At 37.1% G+C, this 14,542-nt stretch overlaps 1 protein-coding gene across 2 annotated transcripts in view; it reads right to left on the minus strand.

The window, feature by feature from the left end:
• Positions 1-14,016, minus strand: part of lactbl1b (lactamase, beta-like 1b) — a 74,201-nt gene extending 60,185 nt beyond the window's left edge. Inside the window, exon 1 of one of the 2 annotated variants that reach the window (XM_030134444.1) lies at positions 13,832-14,016. The gene's annotated coding sequence lies outside the window, so the exon portion shown is untranslated. Of the gene's footprint in view, positions 1-13,830 lie in introns of both variants that reach the window. The other variant, XM_030134443.1, reaches the window with a different exon arrangement.
• Between the last annotated feature and the right edge of the window lie 526 nt (positions 14,017-14,542).

Raw genomic sequence — 14,542 nt, forward strand, 5'->3', positions numbered from 1 at the left:
TTCTAAAAGTTTTGCGTTCATACACGAATCATTTTAAGAAACATCTGCTTCCAGGTGGAAACAGGAAAACTGAGTTAAAACTGGTATGCCACTAAATGGGTATGCCACACCTATATGTGGCGCTGTACACAAACACACACAGAGCTGCAGGATACACTGAAATCACAGAAGAATGCACTGAGCATGTGCATGAGGTTATGTCTGGGGTTTTCTTCCTCTGGTCATGTGGTGCTATGGTATCATCATTTCCATAAAGTGGTGTTGTGCCTATCCATACGCCAACGCCAGGGTAGAGTTGGGAGATTTTTCTGTTCTGGAACCCGTTCTCCAGAAATACTGTTTCAGGGCACCAACACCGACGAAAGGCCAAAACGATATTAAACTTTTGCATATGGACACAATTTGATTGTGGTGTGTACACCGTATATCATCACAGTACTGTGGCAACAGGAGGACAATGAGTTCATGGACGGGTATCAATGATTGTCTCTGTGGCAACAAAATGTTGTTACTGCTTATTGTCACAGTACAAATGCTGACATTTGATTGGCTCCATGGCAACAGACAGACCGATATTTTGTGCCACAGTACTGTGGCAGTAGCCGTTGCCCAAAAAAAAGGCTCTCAAGGAAATATTAAAATCACACCAAAAGACCCTTCAATGACAAATTATTGCATCAAGGAGTTCTTATTATGCACCCATGATTTGCATAATGAAGAGAAATGAGTCTTTTGTGGTGATTAGGTTGTTTCTCATGCTAATAAAGGCAGTAAGAACGTGAATAAATACAGATGGATGACAAATGACTGGAAAAACCTTCCTGGTGTCTTCCAGGATGACACTGCTCCCATTTAAAGGGCACATGGGGTCACTGAATGGTGGAATGAGTAAGCAAATCAGACGACTGAAGTCAGAAGTTGAACAGCTGCTATTTGGATGATTTTGGACCAGTGCAGTGGACAATCCCCTCACACTATCAGATATGGGGGTTTGTCCTTCTAGTAGACTTTACAGACTTTTAGAATCAGTACTAAGAGAGTCTGAAGCTGTTCAGGAGGCTCAGGTCCAGGCAAAAAAAGGATGCAACACTGATGAATGAGAGCAGGTAAATATGTCCTACTGGGGCTAAGTCCATGAGGGTGGAGATGGAGAGCATGCAGGTGAGTGGGAAAACGCTATGGAGAAAAACAGGGTTGGCTTTTTTTCCTTTAATTTGTCACCTATCCTTATTTAAATGGATGTTGTTTTGCTTGTATATGACAGGTTTGATATACTGTTAGAGTACAGATAAAAACAGCAGAGGGAGCATTGGCTGTCAGTGTTTCCCTGACAAAGTACCAGTATGTGCAGAACTCAAACTTTAACGGACTAGAGCACAGGTGTCAAACATGCGGCCCAGGGGCCAAAACCATCCCGCCAAAACTTCCAATCCGGCCCGCTGGATGAATTTACAAAGTGCAAAAATTGCTCTGAAAATATTAACAGTCAAGGGCATCAAACTCAAAAATAATAGCATAATAACCTATAAAAAATTACTCCAAATTTTCTTCTTGGTTTAAAGTGAAAAAAATAAAAAATAAAATGACATCATGCCTGTACATAATGGCAACACCAGTTTTTTCTCTTTGATTTATTGCAAAGAACATTAAATTCTGATATCCATTAACAATTAAACGTCAATAACCTGAACAAATATGAACAACCTGAAATATCTAAAGAAAAATAAGTGCAACTTTAAAAATATTCTGCCTGTTTTGTGCCTTGGTAGATCTGATCTGTAATGCACATGTATAAATCATAAGTTGAGGAATAATATTGATAAAATTGTGCTTATTTTTCTTCAGAAAATTTTTTGTTTGTTTGTTTGTAGATTATTCACATTTTTTGTTTTTGATAGTTTGTAAAATGTAAAAAAAAATTCATAATTAAATGTTATTTTTGGCACTGAAAAATTTGGAGTTGTTGTTATTTATAGGTTATTATGCTATTATTTTAATGGTCCGACCCACTGGAGATCAAATTGCGCTGAATATGGCCCCTGAAAGAAAATGAGTTTGACACCCCTGGACTAGAGGTAGGTAGAGTGTAAGCATAATAATCAAGGACAGGCAGATGTGTTTGTATAGCCTGTGAATTATGAGGAATTGATTTTTTTTTTTTTTTTTTTTATACATTAACAACTCTTACAAATGCAGTGTTTCAGTTACATGAAACCAGAGGAGTCTCATGAGGACAAAACTGAATGATAATCCGTCTGATTTCACTGGCCTGAAGGACCACTTTGATGCGCTCTTATAACAAAGTCTAGTAACACCTCTCAGTAGTTTTTGGGTGTTATGGTTACTGGGAATAGCTGAATTTTCTTTAAGTATCTTTGGGTATCTTGGCTTCTTTAATCAAAGCAAAAGAAATGTATGCAGACTTCAGGCGGGTCTGTTTTTAAGAGGGAGCTCTGTTTTTTTTCTGTATACTGTTAACTGATGATAGAAACTGAGACTTTTTCGCGCTTTGTCTTAAGTTAATTAAAGTACTTCAGTAATAGATACGCTGCCTACACATAAAACATTTAGCTGTGTAACTACAAACGTGTTCTTTCTGCCTCAAACATGTCATTCCACAGTTTTTTTTCCCCAAAGTGAACTCATTAGCTGAAAAAGTAGAAAACTTCCTAAGTTAATATAGTTGTGAAAGCACGTTCAGTCAGCAGCTGTTCAGTGTTTAAGTCACACTGTATCGTCTTTAAAGTTAGATTCTCACACTGTGCCCAAGTTTCAGGGTCAGCATAGTCTTTAATTATTTTCTTTAAAGTTAGAGACTTTAGATTCTTACATGACTTTTAAGACGACGTCGCACCATCTGCTCATGAAGGAAACACTACAGCTGTACCTCACAGTCCTTAAAGGGACCCATATGTATTTTTGGCTCTTTTTACTTTTTATTAACCCTCCGGTATCTGGGTGCGCCTTTTAGGCACACTTTGCACCTCGTGTTAAAAAACCTCATATTATTTTTCACAATTTAAATAAGGTTAGAATTCAACAGTTGTTAATTTTTGCATGATCTTTAAAATTCTGGCCACCAAGTAAAATGTGCACATTGTAAACAAAAGAAAATTACAAGACTAGCATCTGTCTCCTAAGTGTGCCAAAAACGCACTATTTCTTCCATTTGATATGTACGATTAGGGCTGACCTTGATTTAAAAAAATAAAATCAAATTAGAGCAGAAAAATTAATCAATATATAATATCTAATTGTTTGATTTATAGCTGTGCCGTTTTGGTACACTTGGTGACAGATGCTAGTATTTTTTGAACATTTGACCTAGTGCCAAAAATAATAATGAAAATTAACCAATGTTGGAGTTAATCATTGACATATGCCAGGCTGCAAAAATCAAATAATATGTGATCCACTTTTTATGTAGTATATTGAAAAAATATTTTTTTGTGTTTTTTGCATCCAAAAAAATTGTTTGTTGACATTACAAACACAGCATTTAAAAGGGTTAAAAATGCGACAATTATTGAGTATTTGGTATTTTTATTTACAGCTCAAGTTGATGAAATAGAAAAAAGTGTAAAAGAATTAAAAACAAACTGTATGAAATTTTTTTGACATTATTCCACAAGTGTGCGAAAAAGGCACACTTGGTGCTTAGTAAGGGCCTTGCTGGACGGGATACCGGAGGGTTAAAGAATGTTTAGAATAAAGATCTCTGAAGTTGTACCAAAGATGTCAGACCTTAGTTTATTATCGCCACTAATGTGACTGATTTATGATTATTAGTAGTACTCTATTTTACCAGGTAACAACAATTGAGAACAGCTTCTAATTTACAATGATGACCTGGCAAGAGGCCCCAACAGACAAAAGCAAAAACTAAAACAAAGACAAAACAAAAGAAAAACAGATAAAAGGAAACAGTACAGATGAATCTAAGACTCACTGTTACAGCTGGGGCCGTTGGTTGTTTTTTTTTTTTTTTTTTCCTTGTCTCCACCCCCAATTTAGGCCCGACTGGAGACACCTGAGTGCTGCCTATAAAAGCCTGAGCCAGAGACGTGGAGCCAGCGCCGCCATTTTGTTTGTTTTTTGTATGCTCGCCTGCCTCACCTTGTGTTTTTTTTTTTATATAATAAACTCGACACCTTTTTTGTTACCACCGACATACTCCACGTGTTTTTTTTCCTTTACGGTCTCCCGGACCTTCTTTTTTTTTTTTCCTTCTTTTAGTTTTGTTGTTACGTGTCGGCCCTAGACCTTCCTGGCACATAACACTCGCAACCAATGGTGAAGAGACTATGAAGTTAAAAACACCATAAATATTAAATATTGCAAGAAAATTGCAAGAATTGACGTCATTAAAATGTCTGTTTAGCCTAGGTTACTATATCTGTTTATGTCACTGCCTGTTACAATCCCTCATTCTCAATTCCGTGAGTGGGACAAACAAATATCTCATTTTATTTGGAAGGGACAGAAACCTAGAGTTAAATACAGTACACTTATGGTTAGGGATGCACCGATTCCGATGCATGTATCGGGCATCGGCTCCGGTACTCAGCGTGTGTACTTGTACTCGTATAAGATATCCGATACAAATGCACCGATAACACTTACAGCAGTGTGACATTCCCAGTTCAGTGCAGCAGGTGCAAGGAGGAGGAATAATGTGTGTGGAGTGTGAAGAGTGTGGAGATTTAACAAAATAAATGACGGTGATAAAAGTAACGCTGACTGCAAGTAACGTTACAGACACAGACAGATACAGATGCAGCGTTCTGTCCGTCCTCTGCGTACATTCCATCTGTTTTCCAGGTGCTGGCAGATGTGTACCCAGACGGAGAATACCAGCAGGAACCGTGGAGGTAGAGGATCTGTTCAAAGAGCGATTGTGTGAGTTAGAGAAAAACTACTGACAGATTTATGACAACTACACGGGGCTCGGCCGGGGGTACGGAGCGGTGCAGACCGCCGCCAGCGGAAGTGAAAACAAAACTTATGGCTCATTTCTCTTTTCTCTTCCTGCTGAAGCTAAACTTTTAAATCTTACCGGTGAAAATGCTGCAATATTAGTATCACATTAGTGTTGCCTCTGTCGTCTCCATGTTTGTTATTACTGACTTTCTTCTTCTTCTTCTCAAAAAACTTTACCCTTCTTCGTGGTATTTGTCCAGTATGGTTAATTCAGAGCGGCGCCCCCTGGTGGATTAATTGAGAAACGCTCATTCCAACACATTAAATGTCGGTAGCAGCACTTTGTTCCAGTCAGACTAATGACAACGACAATAAAGCACATTTACAAAAGGAACTAACAACTGGAATGGGATTATTAAGTACTTGTATTGGTACTCGGTATCGGCAAGTACTCAAATGTAAGTACTCATACTTGTACTCATACTCCGTCTGGAAAAAAGTGGTATCGGTGCATCCCTATGTATGATTAGAAAAGATTTTTTGTGCTGCAGCAAAGAAAGCAATCACTCGAAGATGGCTTCAGCCTGAGCCACTGGCGTTGGAGGACTGGACGAATATAGTGGACGAGATCCACAAAGTGGAGAGATTTACATGTATGTTGAGGCTGCAAGCAGAGCTCTACATGAAAAGGTGGAATAAATGGATTGTTTTTTTTTTTAAAGACAATTAATGTGAGGCTGGTCACACAAAGAGACCTGCTGCTCAGATTGAATTTGTACAGCTTAATTTGATGCTGAATGACTGTGCCAACTGGTAATTTTGCTTTTGAATTGTAACAATTACTTACTGCCAAATGTTGTTTGTTTTGTGTTTGTTTTGAGGAAAAAAAAGGTAAAAAGACTAATAAAAAATGTGTCAAAAAAACCCAAAACAACAAATAACAACTAGAATGTATGGGGAGAGAGCAGAAGGGGAGTCAACACGTGCAACAGTCAACTATGGAATGTAGTAGTTTCTGTTTAAACATTATGTGACCACTAGAGGGAGTATTGAGTCACTCTGCTGGACTCCCATGGTGATCAAAACTAACACCACTGGGCCTTTGAGCACAGCCTCAGAAAGTGACAAGACAGAATGAGAACCACTAAGAGACAACTTTTACAAACAAAGAATGTGACAAAGTGATAAAAGATAGAAGCACTGTTATTGTTTTCACCACTGGACACAGATATAAGTGAAAAGAATGGAGTTTGATAATGATATAATTGTATTTATTTTACACAAGTGAGTTTATTTTGAGGATTATGAAGGTATAAAGATATTATATGATGTTTTAATCTTTGCTAAGTTCACTGTTTGTTGATCCAGACTAAACTGTAACAGTTCTGACCTTGTTTGAATGGTGCCTAACAAATCTATAGTTCAGCTACTGACAACACAAACTGTACAGAAAACAGAGGTGATTAGTGGTTTTACTGTGGCTGTTTTCTGTCTAAAAACGGAGCTAAGCCAAAAGAGCTAAACTAATACAGCTATAATGTAAACTATCAGCTCATGCGGCATGTGAAAATTATAAGACAGTGTTATTTTGACAGACAATCCAAATATACAGATGTAATTTTTAGTTTGAAGAAGAAAACCTGATGATACATTATACGGATGTGTGTAAACCAGTGTTTTTCAACCTTGGGATCACAACCCCACGTGGTGTCGCCTGGAATTTCTAGTAATTGATAAAAAAAAAAAAAAGAAAGACTAATAAAAATATCTTTTAATGATTCATTACATATTTCATTATTATTAAAACACCACACTCTCTTCCTAATAAAAATCAAGTTCAAATAAAATGCAGGATGTAATATCTGAGAGGGCATATCTTGATTGACCTGATCATGTGACCACATTCGTTACTACGCTTCAACCTGCCTGGACACAGTCGCAGTCAGAAAATAGTGAATGGAAAGGTTTCTTCGCACGAGAAACTGAGAAGCAGACACCAAAAAGGTGCATTATATACACTAGCGGCATTGTACCCGTGGTGCCATTGTACAATAGCATGATAAGCAGAACTTGTCTGTCACCATTATCCATTTGTAAACTACCATTTAATTCTGCATTGTGCAGGTAATAATTTGAGCCAACATGTGAGGCATGAAGGGAAGAGCATGTATTAGTTTGGTCTGTCAAGCATGATTAAATTCATACAGCGGTAGTGAACTGCAGCCTTCACATCGTCTGCTAGCAGTAGAAATTTCACGAAAGGCAGCATAACCACTTCTGAAAATGGAGTATGGCGGCAGGGATGAAGAATTCAAAGTAGAGAGAGACTAAAATCGCCCAGCATACCTCACAACATTTGAATACAGACATAAATTTGTGCCGGGTAATGTTTCTATTCATTTGGAGAGTTTGGCAGCGATCCGGCCTGTGAAGGCTGAGGAAAAGCCACACAAATGCCCTCCTGTGCTGCAGCATCGATGGGACACAGAACGTGTATTATGTTGTTAGATTATATAGCCTAAATGTCGTCTAAAATTAACGTTTATTTGCAACATAGTATAGAAAACTATTACATGATCAAAAAATAATAATTTTAGCAAAAAATGTCTCACTTTGTGCAGTAATCTACACCTGCCTTTTCTGCCTCTATCCATAATAATATACATTATATAGACTAAATGTCATCTAAAATTAATGTTTATTTGCAACATAGTATAGCAAACTATTACATGATCAAAAGCAAATTAATGTCTCTGTTTTGAATGTCTTGGGTCTCCAGAAATTTGTGATGTTAAAATGGGGTCACGAGCCAAAAAAGGTTGGAACCACCGGTGTAAACAATGAGTTTTATACTCTATTCAGTGAGTGATACAGTCTGTGGGTTCATCATGCTAATTTGCTGGTGGTTTTGGTAGTCATAAGTTTGCTCTGGTATGTGAATGCCCTGCGACACCAAAACTGCACAATATCTGAACAAAGTATTTTATTTGTGTTTGTTCGTTTGTTTAATTGTAGTTGTAAATTGTAAGATTATTGTGATCTCGAAATATTAAAATAAAATTTTATATAGATAGATAGATAGATAGATAGATAGATAGATAGATAGATAGATAGTATTATTTTTCGTCGCTCAAAATATGCGTCACAGTCTCCGACAGCCCGCCAAAACGCCGTACATTTATCGGGACTTTCAACCCCAGGTAGGCAAAGTATGGAGAAATCTAAGAAAAGAAAAATATCTGAAGAAAATAGAACATTTAATGATGCCAGGTGCCATGGCACGACCAAGGTGCCGCGGCACCTCGGGGCCAACGCTAGGTGCCGTGGCACTGCAGTACTACAGCTCAGTGCCTGGTGCCATGGCACCGCGGTACCAGGGCTCGGTGCCGGGTGCCGTTGCACCGCAGTGCCACTGCTTGGTGTCAGGTGCCATGGCACCGCGGTGCCACAACTGGGCGCCACCGGTGCCGCGGCACCACCGGCACCTTGAGCTGAGGGACCACCGTGGTGCCACGGCACCTGGCACCGAGCCATGGTACGGCGGTGCACCGGCACCTAGCGTTGGCCCCGAGGTGCGCCGCGGCGGCACCACCGAGGTGCGCCACGGCGGCACCAATCCGTGGTGCCAGTAAAATCGTTGTATAAGCCGTATCGGAGTATAAACCGCAGTGTTTAAAGTGTGGGAAAAAAGAAGCGGCTTATAGTCTGGAATTTACGGTATATATAGGCTAACATCTTCATTTCAGATGTCAAAAAGTGTTTGCGGCTCCCAGTGTTGTCTTTTCCGTGGAAACCGGGTCGAAATGGCTCTTTGAGTGTTAAAGGTTGCCGACCCCTGTTATAGACCATATTGAAGGAAAAATTTAGGTTCACAGGAAAATCACCACTTATCAATTAATCGTTAATCAATCGACAAGGTCAACCACCTAATGATTAATGGATTAATGGATTAAACGATAATTTGCATTCCTTGTTACAGACCAAACAAACTGCTTCAGTGGATCATATGTATTTATATTTATATTTAACTCCAATGAAAAACAAAAAAACAAGCATTACATCGTGTGCCCTACATTTCTTGGCCTTGAATGTATTAAAATTCCATCCGATACTCAGCACCGGGCTAAAACCTGACCTGGCATTTCGGTACTTATTCAGCACGCCAGGGGTAATGAGCTGAAATTATCCATTGCTTACAGAGCAGCTTCTGAAACGCCAGGGATCCATCATTTCAGCTCCAACATTAGTTTGTGTTGTTACAGCAGCTGGAAATGTGAAGTTTGTCAAATGTAGGCTGATGATTCACACGACATGAGAAGTTATTGTGTGTAAATTCCTGTGACGGATTCACGTTCATGTTTCATCTATCCTATAGTACAGAGTGAAGCCTCTTTTTAACCCTTTCATGCATAGTGGTCACCACAGTATACAGTTATTCTACAGCTGTTCTCTTATACCAGTGTTTTTCAACCTTGGGGTCGGGACCCCATGTGGGGTCGCCTGGAATTCAAATGGGGTCACCTGAAATAGTAATTGATAAAGATTAAAAAAAAAAAAAAAAATTGTTAATAAAAATACAGGGTGTCCCAAAAAAAATGTATACACACTTTGGCAGCTGATAACTCAATTGTTTGTTTTTCCTTTGCAGATTAAACCCAGTGGAATTAATGACAGCAGCCAGACTAAACTTTGAATAAAGTAAATTCATTCTAAAATGCTACTGGAAGAATGAAAATGCAGTTGAAGTGCAGAGACAATTTCAGATGGCTAAAATTTACTTAGGGGGTGAAATGAGTGGCCATTTTTGTCAAAAAAAAATTGTAAGAAATGCATAGAACTGTGTTGAAATAATGCTAATCCATTTGTGCACAGACTACTGATATTATTTGACAGTGGAAGCTCTATCTTCAGAAATATTGGATTTTGAATAGCACGTGTATGTGAAAACTTTTGCTGGTGGACGGATGTGACATTACCCATGATGCTCTGGTCAGTACCAGTACTTTATTAGTAATAAACTTATAGACTTACTATTGCTAATTCTCCTCTTATTCATAAATGTTAGTATTGTGGATCTAAAACAATAACAGCTGACACAAAAACACTAAATGTGTCAGTGGACGGATGTGACATGGTTGTTGTGGATCCCATCATACTGATGCTCTGCAGCCATGTCAGCGTTTACACTAATGATCCCTGTGCAAAAACTAGGATCAGAATTATCTATTGTATAGTTTATCATCAGACTAAAGAGGAAATAACAATATAGAATTGTTATTTCTTTATAAAAATGCTTATTATTAGAAAACTGTTGATTTAAAAAGTGACATGTGACATTCTTCATGTATGTATCGGTGTAACATAAGCAGGATGGATCAGCACTATACTCCATATTGCAACCTGTAAAAATAAAACATGTGATATGTAGGATATAATCTTATAAGAAAAATTGGGGAATCTAAAAGAATAGAATATTTGTTTTTCAGGTAAATTCAGTTCAAATATAACTTGGCCATTTGTGACATGAAAATATAGCATGAATTGTGATGAAATTGGACATTTTTGAGCTGAAAACATAGTTCATATGAGCATCAACATGTTGCAACAGAATTGAAATCCTGTAAATTTGTATAACTTGCATTTACCAACACAAAGTTCCTTTGGGGATTCACTTAGATTGATTTCTTATGCACAAAGACAGAAATAAGACCTCTAAGCAAATTTTAGCCACAGAGTAATTTTACTTTGTGCGATTCCATTGCTTGGCGTCATCAGCAGCGTCTGAACCAAAACGGACATCAGTTTGAGAACAGGCAGTGACAAACAATAAAATGATGTTTGTAAATTCTATTACATTTTGAAAATTAAATGAATATTAATAAACACCTACTTCACAATGACTGAAAGTGTGTTTACATTTTTTTGGGACACCCTGTATATGGTGAGTTGACAGAGGCAATCACAATCCATAAAAGACATGACAAACTGTGAAGCTGAAACTGAAGCACTGTGGTTCTGTTTATCTGTCAAATGTTCATTGTGGTCAGTTTCAGATGCTGCAGCTCTTTCATAATTCATAGTTTGAGGTCTTGTTTGTTCAGTATTAATTGTCAGCCTTGTAAATCCAAGCTGGACTGACTGTACATATCCTGACCAAGGAAAATAAAATTCTCCCTTTGTGCAGTAATCTACACCTGGCTTTTCTGCCTCCGTCTTTAATTATATACATTATATAGACTAAATGTCATCTAAAATAATGTATATTTGCAACATAGTAGAGCAAACTATTACATGATCAAAAACAAATGAATTTTAGCAAAAAAAAAGTCTCCGTTTTGAATGTCTGGGGTCGCCAGAAATTTTTGATGTTAAAATGGGGTCACAAGCCAAAAAACATGGGGAACCACTGTCTTATATATTCATGGGTTTTGTTGTTTTAGTTCCATGTCAGCGAACACAGTGGACACTTATGCATCATCCCATACACTGCACTTCATACCGTTACTGTACCTGTGCTATTCTTGATAAACGTGATCTGCATTAATATGTTTTAGTGTAAATCAACAAACAAAGCAGGGTTTTTTTTTGGCATATTATCTCCATGAAGTGAATAATAACTCATATTAGAGTATGTTAAAATGTGGGGAAACATCTGAGTAGCATAGCAGCATTAAAAATGTTTTTATTGCATAGTTTTCCATATGACTTTCTGATATTAGGTTTTAAATACAGGGTGGGGAAGCAAAATTTACAATATTTTGAGGCAGGGATTAAAAGACAGTGTATGACCAATTAGTTTATTGAAAGTCATGAGAATTTATTTGCCACAAGAAAATGTACATAATAGAAAATGTTTTTATTCTATGTGTCCTCCTTCTTTCTCAATAACTGCCTTCACACGCTTCCTGAAACTTGCGCAAGTGTTCCTCAAATATTCGGGTGACAACTTCTCCCATTCTTCTTTAATAGTATCTTCCAGACTTTGTCGTAATAGTTTTGCTCATAGTCATTCTCTTCTTTCCATTATAAACAGTCTTTATGGACACTCCAACTATTTTTGAAATCTCCTTTGGTGTGACGAGTGCATTCAGCAAATCACACACTCTTTGACGTTTGCTTTCCTGATTACTCATATGGGCAAAAGTTTCTGAAAAGGTATGGATAATAGTGTTAGGTATGATTATGACATCAATATATGTTTGGTTTCAAAACAATTGACGTAGTGCCTGCTGAGAAAAAACAACTAAATGTTCATTGCAAATTTTGCTTCCACACCCTGTACATGTTTTTTTTTTTGGTTCAAAAATTAAATGCATGGTGTCCGGCTGACTGCACATTTTTGTAACCCCTTAAAAGAAAAAAAAAACAAAACTTGATCACATTGGGTTTTTTTTCTGTGCCTAAAGAGGAATAAAAACACTCAAGAAAAATATATTGACTAAGATTCTCATAATTCATGTATGAAAGGGTTAAGCTAAGTAATCTTTATAACAAAAGGCTTTAGAGGAGAGATATTCACACAGTCAGCTTTCCTTGATGCATCATTTATTATTAAAAGATTAACATTCATTTGAACATATAAGCTGTGAAAGTGTTAGGTTGAATAAGTGAATGTATTATTTCTCAAAGTTTATACATGCAGTGTCATGTATTTATTTACTTATGCATGAGTATCATTAGTCGCTGGAACATTTACCTGCTTTGTTATTACAATTGTCACGCAACATGAATTATGGTTGGACATTGTGCATATATATTACAACTTGTTTGCATTGTGCTGCAATTATAAAATGCCTAATTGCTTCTTTCTTCTCACCATTAATTCTGTTTGCACTCTTAATTTTCTTTCTCAAACCATGAAATTACACTTTTTAACAACCCTCAGTGATTTTTCCCTCCTTGTTTTATTTATCCACTTAATCCTCCATCCTGTTCTGAGACAATACGTACTGCACGTAATGTTGTGTTACAGGTGAAGAATGTTAATTTGACGGAATTTCAAGGTGATCATTTTATACAGCTCTATCTGAGATTAAAAAAAAAACATCTCACTATCAAATGTGATAAACATTTGCAGTTTATCTGGATTAATTTTGACTGTTTTGTTCAAAGTGTTTTTTATTACATATCAAGTCACTGAAAAAATATAATAGTCATTGTTCGTTTTTTTTTTTAAACCCAAACCCATGAACATTCCCACCCTGTTGCACCAAAAAAAAAAAAAAAAAAAAAAAAAAAAAACAAGGATAATTGACAATAAAAATTATAAATAAATAAGGAATACAGATATTAGTCACAGACTTAATAAGACTATTGTGGAATGAGCGAGTGATCTACCTTTTTTATGTGATTCAGAACAGGTTGCCAGGTACTGAAAAACTTATAGGTACATCCTTAAATTTTGACTGTTTTAATGCCTCAACTATGCCATAAAAGCAGATTTCCAGAGCAACGATTGTTAACATGATAAAAAATGACAAGGTAAATCATATTTCGGGTCTAATTTAAATAATTAGCCCATCACCCCAAATAACCTTATGCTAATTTTAAGTAAACGCATTAAGGTAAGCATTAATCAACATATTTTTTTTGACTATTTCTTGATTTTAACATTAGTGTTTCCAATTAAACACTATCATTAACTGTTGTAATGCACATTATAGGTGCATGCATGACGATAAAAACCAATAAAATCCTCCACACACAGGTTTTGCTATTGTTTCAGCCTGATGATTATGTTTCTAATTTCATTACAAATGCAAACCAATTGTAAATAAAGTCGCGCACCACATGCACAGTGCATCTCAGATCCAGACTGTAGAAAAACATGTTACATAAGCAGTGATGAGTCGAGCACCGCTTTTCTAGGCCATGAAACAACATACACTGATTAATTCCACGTACACTTACCTCAGGTTGTGAATGTATTAACACCTTGTTTTTCCTCCTGTTGATGAAAATCCAACAAAAAAATCTATAGAAATATTCCGCTTTTAGTCTGCCTGTGTTTAGAAGCTCCAAACAGGATCCTGACAGATGTTAGTATCATGGTTATGTCTAAATCCCACTTGCATCAAACCCAGCATTCTGGATTAACCATCGCAGCCAACGCTCACATCTGCCATGGCACAAAAATAGGCGCTCTTTCAGTGTGCGTGCTGTGTGGTTTTGTGTGTTTTGGGGCATTTTTGTGTTTGCCTGGTGTCTGTGTGTGTTTGTTTTTTTTTTTTTTTTTTTTTTTGACGACACAGACAAGTTCACTGCGCAAAACAAAAAAGCCAACTGTCTGGACTGCTGAGCCGAAAATAGGTTTTGAGTGACAGGGGAAGATTACACAGTCTATTAATGAGGTCTTGAGGTTGATGGTGTTCTACGGAGGACATCCCGTAATAGAACGGAATGAAATGGATAGTGTCAAACTGCAAAAAAAAAAAAAAAAAAAAAAGAACTTTTGGCTTAATCATGTAGCTTTTAGTCGACAGATGCTCAGACCTCACAGTCAGGACATATCCCTGCTTTCATAGAACTATCATGTAATTACATATAAGAGACTTTTTGATCCAACCCTTTACATTGAAACCATTTAAATATGCCAAAAACTAGACCTCTTTCCCCCTGACTC

This window comes from Sphaeramia orbicularis, chromosome 5, assembly GCF_902148855.1.
Source record: "Sphaeramia orbicularis chromosome 5, fSphaOr1.1, whole genome shotgun sequence".
In the NCBI taxonomy this organism is placed as follows: Eukaryota; Metazoa; Chordata; class Actinopteri; order Kurtiformes; family Apogonidae; genus Sphaeramia; species Sphaeramia orbicularis.